We start from the raw sequence: 10,146 nt of genomic DNA, 5'->3' as shown, positions 1-10,146 counted from the left end.
CTCTATTACTAGTTCAGAATATTTAGAGCCATCAAGAACAGAGAAATAATTCATGGACCAACGCTTGACACTTCCCTTAAGAAATATACTCAGCTCTTCTTGATGTGTGGAGAATACATTTAACTACTTCTAAGTTATACAGTCAAAATCTATGGTGCTGGGGCTTTTCTTCAGCATGAGGATAACATTTTTTTAGATGGGAAATGGTTAATATGTTGCTTTTTATGGCTTTCTGGGAATCAAAGCTGAGTCAAATGCACTGAACCTGTTAGCAAAAGAGGAACCAATGACAAAGATGTAAGGGATACCCACAAGTGCCTTTCATCAAACACTGCACAATCAATATGACACTAAATGAAATCTAGACTGCTGGGGTAAAAATAACACATTCAAGATCACTTTGGAAATTGGGCTCAAAATAAAGATTAGGTTTTATATTGGGATTAGATGGCTTAATATATTTTTAAAGCGGTTTGGAGAGACAGTAGTTAATGTTCCTCATGAGATATGTTTTTTTTCTACATGCAGTTTAATAGAAAATTAAATGCAAAGAACCATAGAATTTTCCTTTCATTCTGGACATTCTATCTTTTCCCACACACAGATCCCAGTCCTGCAGGCCTTCCCAGCCTCTGTGGATTGTAATGTGTTGAAGGCAATCAGATCACACTAGGGAGTAGGGCTTGCAGGTTCAGGCACTCAGATCTGCAGATACAACTGTGTTCCATTTATGGGGGCCACACCTGCCTGCACTATTCCCAGGCAAAATGGCCGTCTTGATAATTGGGCACTCAGCCAAAATAGAGCTGGATGTTGGGCTGCCATTGAAGCATCAGTTAGAACAGCTTAACTAGACAGGGGATGTGGGAAGGTCAAAACCCCCTTTGAACTTAATGGCATAGTGTTTAAGAGCAGAAGGAACCATCAGCTCCTTTAGTCTGGCATCCTGTATAACAACAGGTCACCAAGACTCCCACACACACTAACCCCACCAACCAAAATTAGAGCAAAGTATTACAGCTCATAAGAAACTAGAGCATTATGTGCCATGGACAGAGAAGTCCATTATGTGCCATGGACCAGTGCCCAGGGCCCCCAAAATACTAAGGAAATATATACGGTGAAAGTGAGATATGCTAGGATCATCTGGGTAAGTGACCTACATCATACAGTGCAGGTGAAGGTAAAAAGGGTCACTGCCATTCTGGGGGAAATAATCCCTTTCCATCCGCACCTATATCGCTCAGTTAGATCCTTACCATGGGTACGCCCACACTGTGCGGCTATTTCGGGATAGCCCATGTCTTAATGAGCCGCCCATTATTTCAAAATATTTTTCAAAATAACAGGCGTGCTATTTCGGCATCCCAGTAACCCTTGTGCCATGAAGGTTAAGGGATGTCTCGAAATAGGGCGTTATTTCGAAATTTGGCAATGTATAGATGTGCCTAATTTCAAAATAAGCTATTGTGAAATAGAATTGAAATAAGATATGCAATTTGTGTAGCGCGAATTGTGTATCTTATTTTGACTGTAGGGTGCTGTGGGAGCAAGCCAACCTCATGTGAGCAAGAACCAGCCAGCTATAAATACCTGAGAGAGACTGTTTGGTGTCATCTCAGTGCCCTGGCCCAATATTCCATCTCCAGCTGTGCCCATCTCTGATGCTTCAGAGGAAAGAGATGAAAACACCTAGGAGAGCCTTTTGGGGAGGAGAGAATCCCTTCCTTGCTCCTTCAGGTATCTGGCTGAAGTCCTGAGGCATGAGCTTTTAGAGACATAAAGCAGAAACTAGAAGTGAGCCCTAGGGCTGTTGAGCCCTGCCCTCACTATCCCAAGCAATCTAGTCGTACAATCACACTCTTACATTTGTCCAGCTCTCTCTCAAAACAAATGAAGTTGTTTTTCTCAATCCTGGGACTATCCTTTGCTGTGTCACTCCACCATAACACACTGAGAAGCCTGGAGAGTGCTCTAACTTGCATTGGTTGCATATCACTCTACAGCCTGTTACAGCAAATGGGGACTGCTGGAGTGTAAAAGATCCACAGCCAGAACCCTTTTTCCTTGTCACACTTCAGCATCGTTGCAAGGATAAGGGTGGCTTGGGAGCCACATCAGCAGTTCTGTGCCACCGAAGAGTTTTTCTGCACTGGAGGGATTCTTCTGTGATTGGTTAAGTTGACTTTAGGGCTTCTTAAAGCCAGTGGAGTGATGAATTGTTGCACTAACACAGGCAAGGACTATTCTTTTGGAGACAAGAAACGAAAATACCTCTTTAAAAACATCATAAACAAGCTTCCTAAAACAAAGTTGTTATTGCTGTTCTTAATTGTACCATTGATAGTAAAAGGAGTTTATAGCAGAAGGAAAGGGAGAGGAAGTGAATATGAGCTTGCATGTGAATCCAACATTTTGTCTAATCTAAAAGTCTTGTTCACAGTGGGAATTCAGGGAAAAACTAATTGGATTTCCATCTGCAATGCTACAAGGAGAAGTGAATTTTAACTGTACAGTGCAGTAAAACAATTTAGGAGACATCAGTCTTGGGAGGAAAATATTTCATTTGTCCTGGAGTACAAGATAGTGGTAATTTTCTATGGATTTTATAGTGTGACTTATTGCCTCAAAAGACCTGGTGTGTAGCTAAAGAACTAGAGCACTGAACATAATGTGATAACCCTGTGAAGTCAAATAGGGGGATGGATGCTTTTTCAGTAAATTTAAGCCCTCGTCAAATACCGGTATGTGGGCTTGATTTTATTCTCCATTATTTATTCAAGTAGAGAAATTACTTAGCTGTCTTTGCTATGTTTTCAAAAGCAAAATGAGGAAATATTTTTGTACTTTATTATTATATTTAGTGCTATTTTTCTAGTCATCTCATTGTGAAGAGGGATGAGAAGGAGTAATAGTTAATCTGTCTGAATTAAAGAGCCATATTTATTGGCAATGCAAGCCTCTGAACACAGTAAAACTTAATATAATCACACCAGTAATGACTGGCTCAAAATTTTGGTCTATAAGCTCTGCAGCATGCTGGTATGTGAAAGTATAAGTTCTGTACATAGTCTCTGACACCAATATACATTATCTCCAGGAGTTCAAATATCTTCTACTTGCTAAGACCTATGTTCTTTCCAGTTTGGTCTTACGTCTTTATTTTTCTCCCTTTTATTGACAAGGTTACAAGACTCTGGGAAGGATACCAACGCTCCATCTTCTGTAGTCTTTTAATCTTAATCTCATGCATATTTTGCTTTTGCTCATCATCTTTTCAGGAAGACCATTATTTCCCATGGAATTATGGATGGGTAAGTAGCGTGTAGACATACAGTAGGTGGCTCACACTAAAATGGGATATACAAGTCCAAATTCAGTTCTTTTTTACCACCGTAAATACAAAGTAATTCTAATAATCAGTGGCATTGCTCTGGATTTACATGATGTAAAGAGCCACAAAACTGGCCCACTATGTGATCTTTCAGTAGTTTACTGTGGAAATATATGTTATTTCCTTTTTAATTGGTTTGTCTTTTCTCCCCCACTCTCCCACAAATGCTATTTTTTTCCTGCACATAGGTATAGTGATAAAGAAGGTATTTTTTGTCTTTACTGTGGCTTATGATTCATGGCTGTGTTGAAATCAATATTTTCTCATTCCAGTCATAGTCTGATACAGGAGATTTTGGTACTTGCTGCATGGAAACAGTTATGTTCACCATCCATCATCAGCATGGAAGTCACAAGGCAAGAAAGGTATCACCTAGGTTAGACTTATCTTGTCAGTCTAATCACACTGTCTATATACGAACACTGCTGAGTTGCTGTAAGTCATCAACCTGCCACATGAAGTGGGAGGTTCCAGAATATTAGCATTTCCTTACGCAGGCTAGCAATTCCTGAAAGAGCAAACAGCTCTGCAAAAGGGAGGGAAATATCTTGGTGGCCTCTACAAATTGCCATTTGAATAACTATGTTGATTGTCCTTCTCCCACTCTTTGAAGCAGACATCTTGCTGTGAAAGATTGAGGGAAGCTCATCTTGAAGGGGCACTCCTCACACATATGCAATTATTTTAAAAAGCATTTCCCTAAAGCCCATGAATCTCTCCTATTTCCCCTTCATCTTTTCACCATCATTGCTGATTGCCAAGATTCTTGCATAAACGTTGCAATTTGTCTCTCCCTATAATCAGCTACCTGTTTCGGTTTGATTTATTTCTTCACTGATGTCATGCTTAAACATTTCTTACAGCAAAATCACATCTTCCATGGTGGTAAATTATAATAGATGGGCTGTTTCGGTGGTGAATACTGAAATGTGACATTGCAGAGATGGGGCGGAGGGTGAATTATTGTTATTAGAAAGTACATTAGTGTGCTGAGTAAGCTTTCTAATCAGTACCAATGGGAAAGGAATCACAAAATCAGTTTGCCATGGTTTTAAGAAAAGGAGAGGGTAAAAACTAGTGTTTACCTCAGGAAACTGCACGGTAAGATTTCCTGGAACCATCTTCAAGATTATGTTGCTGTCTTTCAGAGGGAAGGTGCTTAGCTTCTTTGTGCCCTGTGTACCCTCTTGTAAAGAGGGTTCAGTGTGCAGTACTTCCTACCCTCCCTCAATTTTAAAGATATGTCAGGAAAGCTTGTTAATCCAGCTTTTTATAGAAGCTGTTGAATGGGTCCAGTGTGATATCATTGCTAACGTGTATCTGGCAGTGGTGGTAACTCTGTTGCTGAAACAGTGTTCCACATGCCTGAAGCACATTTCTTAGAATCATAGAACACTAGAACTGGAAGGGATCTCAAGAGGTCATCGAGCGCAGTCCCCTGATAGATGTCTATCTAACCTGCTCTTACATAGCTCCAGAGATGAGGATTCTACAACCTCCCTAGGCACCTTATTCCAGTATTTATGTGGACGGGGAAGAGAAACTTCTTTCAAAAGAAGAGGAAAGAGAAAAAAGCACAGGTGCCCTGGTGGTCACTCTGTCCATAATAATCTCAGCTTAAATGTCCATTCAGCATGGACACTATCTTTCGAAAAAGCTAATTGCTTTTTTGATGTGCTTTTACTGTGTGGACGCTCTCTTTCGAAAGACTTTTTTTCAGAAGATCTCTTCTGGAAAAGCTTCTTCTGAAACAAGCCTGTAGTCTAGACATAGCCCCAGTGTGGGTGTGATATTCCTATGCCTGTGGTATTTCCGGCTATGAAATGGTGCTTACGAGCTGGGGACAGCCACAATGGTGTAGTGCAGCCCATAATGGGAGCACAAAAGTGACATGAATCTTAAGGTTCTTTTATCCTGGAAGCTCCGTGGGGCAGGGACTGTCATTCCCTTTGTACAATGGAGGCCTGACCTGGTGAGGCAGTGGGTGCTGCCACACTATCAACGTCAGATAGGAATAACAGACAATGCCTCGGCTACAACAGGCAGAGGAAGCCCAGAGCCTAGGATCTGACTGGGAATGTGTTAGGAGGCCAGGTGCAGTTTTGTGTTGTTTAGGGTCACTGCCCACAGTGAGGCTTTAAACCTCACTACTACGCCCAAGCATGGTGGGTAGAGGCCTGCATCCATAGTCAGCACCATTATAGACTTGGGGCCTGGCCCTGCCTCCCATTCTCAGTGCTTTGTCTTTGAAAAAGCCAGATTAACGGGAGTCATGTCAAAGGTAAGGGCTATGTAAAGACTCAAGAACTGAGCTCCATGTTATGATGGTGTTAAGGAGCCATGCAGAAACACAGCTATTGAGCCTTTCTGCTAGAGAGGAAAGATGGTCTGGTGCTTTGGACTCTAAGGAAGGTCATGAGTGATGTGTGTGTGTGTGTGTGTGTGTGGGCGTGGGGGTGTCAGTCCCTTCTCTGCCACAGACTTCCTCTCTGACATTAGGCAAGCCACTTAGTTTCCTTGTTCTGCCTATTGTCCGCATCTCTAAAATGGGCAATGGTGATTCCCTATTTCACAAGGGGTGCCAAGGATAAATAGATCAGGCTGTGTAAGCTAGTGTATAGAGCAGCTACGTGAGATTCAGGAGATATGAATTCCATTTCCAGTTCTGCTTCCTTGTGACCTTGGGCAGATCACTTCACAGCCTGGTGTCTTGGTTTCCCTATCTGTAAATGGGAGTAATGATACATGTCTATTGTGAAAGTGCTTTGAGAGTCAGTGCAGAGGAGCATCTATTTTTAAAGATGGTGACTTGCACAAATACTATGGCAATGAGGGCCATATAAATAGCAGACCTGTTTTAAAAAAAATCTGTCCTCACTGCAGGTCCAGACTATACTAACACCATGAAAACACGCCATTTTTCTTGCCAGTTCCCTATTCAGGGCTGCTGACTTTTATAGCCATCTTCCAAAACTCATAATTGTACACTAGGCTGTCCTGCAGATTGAACTCAGAATTCTACACATGTCTGGCCCACCTACGGAGTCTTTGGACTCTGTCTTGGTCATTTTCCACTTATAATCTTGCAAGGGTCCTCCTACCCTTCTCAGAGGAGTAGCCAAGTTACTCTGTAACTTTAAAAACAATGAGTAGTCCTGTGGCACCTTAAAGACTAACAAAAGAATGGAGGAACCCTCAGAATAAGAAGGGAGAGGGAGAAAAAAAATCAATTGTAGTCCTGGAACTAATGAGGCTAATTGAGTGGACTGGAAGAGTCCCATACTTAGCTCTTGATGTCAATAGGGTGTTGAACATAAGGAAAGCTGGTGGTATTATACGTTAACCAGTTCACTATAATAATATACGTATAAGAGACCAATATAAGAGACCAATATAAGTCTCCAGTTTCTGCTAGATATGCCTGTATTAGCCTAGCCTAGCCTCCTTCAATTTGTCTTCAAGTGGACAAACTCACCTTAGGCTCCTTATAATCTGTTTCTTTTCCTAGCATGGGATGTCTGACCAGCTGATCATTTCAACATCTTCATTTATGTGGTAGAGAGCACACTAATTTCCTTTCTTGTGGCTGGCCGAGTCTCTGCTCTGTACATTAAGTGGGGTCAAACTATGATTTCATACACTCACCTTTTAACTTTATTGGCACCCCTGGGAACTATATCTGTTAGCAAGCAGTTCCTGTGGAGTTATTGGTCAAGGATAAAGGTCTTGCACTGAATTCCAGAATAATGACCTCTGACACATGGAGAGTGTTTACTGCTGTGACCAAGCTCCTGTTTCATGTACTAAGTGAGTGCTCTTTGACTATTTCTGAGATGCATTGAGAGAGTTCAACCTAAAATGGTAATTTCATATCTAATAAAATATGAGATATGATGATAAAATACTTCTTTTTTTCTGTCAACAATAATGTGTTTTATTGCATTTTTGTGACTGAATACAACAAAGTATCACCAGGATTTTGACTGAGTTGCTTTTGATTTTCTTCACTGTTTTCTCAGTGAAAATGTAAAAGTGAATGTTTCTGCAGATCTCTGACAGTAACTTGGTCAATCCTTAGATCAGCAATAGTAACTTCTCTGCCAGAAAAAACAGTCCATTCAAAGGAAATGAAGGTGATGTGATCTTTGACCAATACAGCATGTCTGTGAGATTATTAGACACCTGGAAATGGGATAAATTTTCACACAGAATTTTAGCTTTCCAGGTCCTCCTGATAAAAGCAAAGGAACACAGTGCTGTTGAAACTACATACAATGCTATGATATCTTATACTATGCTTCTCACATGGAAAATAGCAGTAAATTTATTAAATAATTTTTCAGTTATATATTTTCCAAAGTCACACTGAAAAATTCACCAAAGCTATAAATTATATAAATTCACTATCTGCAGTTGAAGGTGTGTATACCACCTGGGATATAAATACCTTCTACTCAAAGGTAGTTGATCAGAAAAAAATAATTCTGAGAAAAGGTATGATCAGCTGAGATGGAGAAACAGAGCTGGGAGTCAAAGTCATTTCCTGATGAACCATAGCTAATAGTTCCTCACCCTCCTAGTAGCTGTACTTGCACATTGAACAAGCAAGACAATTACTCAGTTCACCCTCTGGGACACTTTAAAACAAAGGATGAAGTAATTCTATAGCAGAGCTCAATTGACTTTCTAACAACACTGATGTCATCAAAATGTCATGATCAGCAAGGTCAGAGGCAGCTCACAGGTCTAAGAGTAAGAATGGATGCATGACCCCAGTCTGTCACCAGAAAGATGGCATTGGCTAACGCTACTGGTGCTGTTTTTCTACAATTACCTAACCTGAGAATAGACTGAGGTCTTTTAGGAGAAATAAATGTTATGTCCCTACTTTTCCACCTACCTTTCTGAAATAATAGATGAGGTTCCAAAGCCGTCAATCAGTGGTAGTGCCCATTTCAAGAGGGAGGTTCCTGATACAAGATTTAGCAATTGCTTTCTTAAGGTGAACCTGCTCACTGCTCTCTTATTGTCAGTCTGCACTGAGAGGAGTCTGAGTATTTCCTTAATGGGCCCAACAATTAAAGACAAGCCTGGCTCCACCTCCCCGGCTGTTGCCTTTCATGTTCCCAGCACCTCCAAAACCCCAGCAAGCAACAGCAGCTGAGACTTCATCAGAGAAATAAATCTGTCTGCTCCTATAACTGTACTGAAGCCAAAAACTAGACTCTGAAAGTAAAGTTAATATTCCACATCTACAGATGACATGGCATTAATCTTTGCTTCTTACCCGATTCCATTGTTCATTATGGGAAGTATGAACAGGAAAGTTGTAAGCAAGACACAAGAAGTAATTCTTCCACTCTATTCAGCACTGATAAGGCCTTAACTTGAGTACTGTGTCCAGTTCTCTGCACCACATTTCAGGAAAGTTCTGGAGAAATTGGAGAAAATCCAGAGAAAACCAGAAATTATTAAAGAAGTAGAAAAATATGACTCGTGAAAAGAATGAAAAGAAAAGTTTTGTTCAGTTTGGAGAAGAGAAGTCTGAGGAGAGATATAAGGTTTCAAGTACATAAAAGGTTGTTATGCCGAGGGTGATAAATTGTTCTCCTTAGCCACTGAGGCTAGGACAAGAAGCAATAATCTTATACTATATCAAGGGAGGTTTAGGTTAGACATTAGGAAAAACTTCTTAACTATCAGGATAGCGAAGCACTGGAATAAGTTACTTAGAGAGGTTGTGGAATCTCAGTCACTGGAGGTTTTAAAGAAAAGATTAGACAAATATCTGTCAGAGAAGGTCTAGATAATATTTAGTCCTGCCTCATTATGTGGAGCTGGACTAGATAACCGTGGGTATGTCTACACTACCCCTCTAGTTCGAACTAGCGGGGTAATGTAGGCATACCGCACTTGCAAATGAAGCCCGGGATTTGAATTTCCCGGGCTTCATTTGCATAAGCGGGGAGCCGCCATTTTTAAAACCCCGCTGGTTCGAACCCCGTGCAGCGCGGCTACACGGGGCTCAAACTAGGTAGTTCGGACTAGGCTTCCTATTCCGAACTACCGGTACACCTCGTTCCACAAGGAGGCCTAGTCTGAACTACCTAGTTCGAGCCCCGTGTAGCCGCGCTGCACGGGGTTCGAACCAGCGGGGTTTTAAAAATGGCGGCTCCCCGCTTATGCAAATGAAGCCCGGGAAATTCAAATCCCGGGCTTCATTTGCAAGTGCGGTATGCCTACATTACCCCGCTAGTTCGAACTAGGAGGGTAGTGTAGACATACCCCTACAAAGGTCAGTTCAATCCTACATTTCTATGTTTCTTCAGACAGTCCTTGGCTAGCCAAGTTACATAGTGCCCATAGCTACAAGTGTTGAGTAGCTGCTTTCCTTAGAATAATAGCATCACTGGAGACCCTCCTTTATGTCAGTGTTATTTGTGCTGAGTATATTTCTGTCTTGGCAAGAGAATAGCAACAGTGCACTCCTGCCTCTTATGGTATGTTAGCTTGTTAAATGATACCAGGTATCACTGACAACATCACAATCAAGTACTGTGACCATGGTTTGTGCGAGGGTGTCGTGTTTGCAGATGGTATCCTGGGAGATGGGGCACATCTGTTCTGTTAGCCCACAAACAACAACTGCGCCTTAATTTAATCAAGTAATAATATTAGTCCTTTCTCTGTCTATCTGTACAATTGGCAGGGAGAAGTCCAGTGGAGCAGCATCCCTGTGATTATTAAATAGT

The 10,146-nt window shown here is 41.3% G+C and overlaps 1 long non-coding RNA gene across 1 annotated transcript; it reads right to left on the bottom strand.

The window, feature by feature from the left end:
* Positions 1–7,333: 7,333 nt before the first annotated feature.
* LOC142826860 (uncharacterized) lies at positions 7,334–9,871 on the bottom strand. Its single transcript, XR_012901129.1, has 3 exons — positions 9,680–9,871; positions 8,682–8,825; positions 7,334–7,625 (listed from the first exon to the last, which is right to left on the bottom strand). It is a non-coding gene; the product is annotated as an uncharacterized LOC142826860 (long non-coding RNA).
* Positions 9,872–10,146: the final 275 nt, after the last annotated feature.

Source organism: Pelodiscus sinensis, chromosome 2, assembly GCF_049634645.1.
Source record: "Pelodiscus sinensis isolate JC-2024 chromosome 2, ASM4963464v1, whole genome shotgun sequence".
NCBI classification, from domain to species: domain Eukaryota; kingdom Metazoa; phylum Chordata; order Testudines; family Trionychidae; genus Pelodiscus; species Pelodiscus sinensis.
The sequence above is the reverse complement of the archived record's forward strand: the minus strand, read 5'-3'. Positions and strand labels throughout refer to the sequence as shown.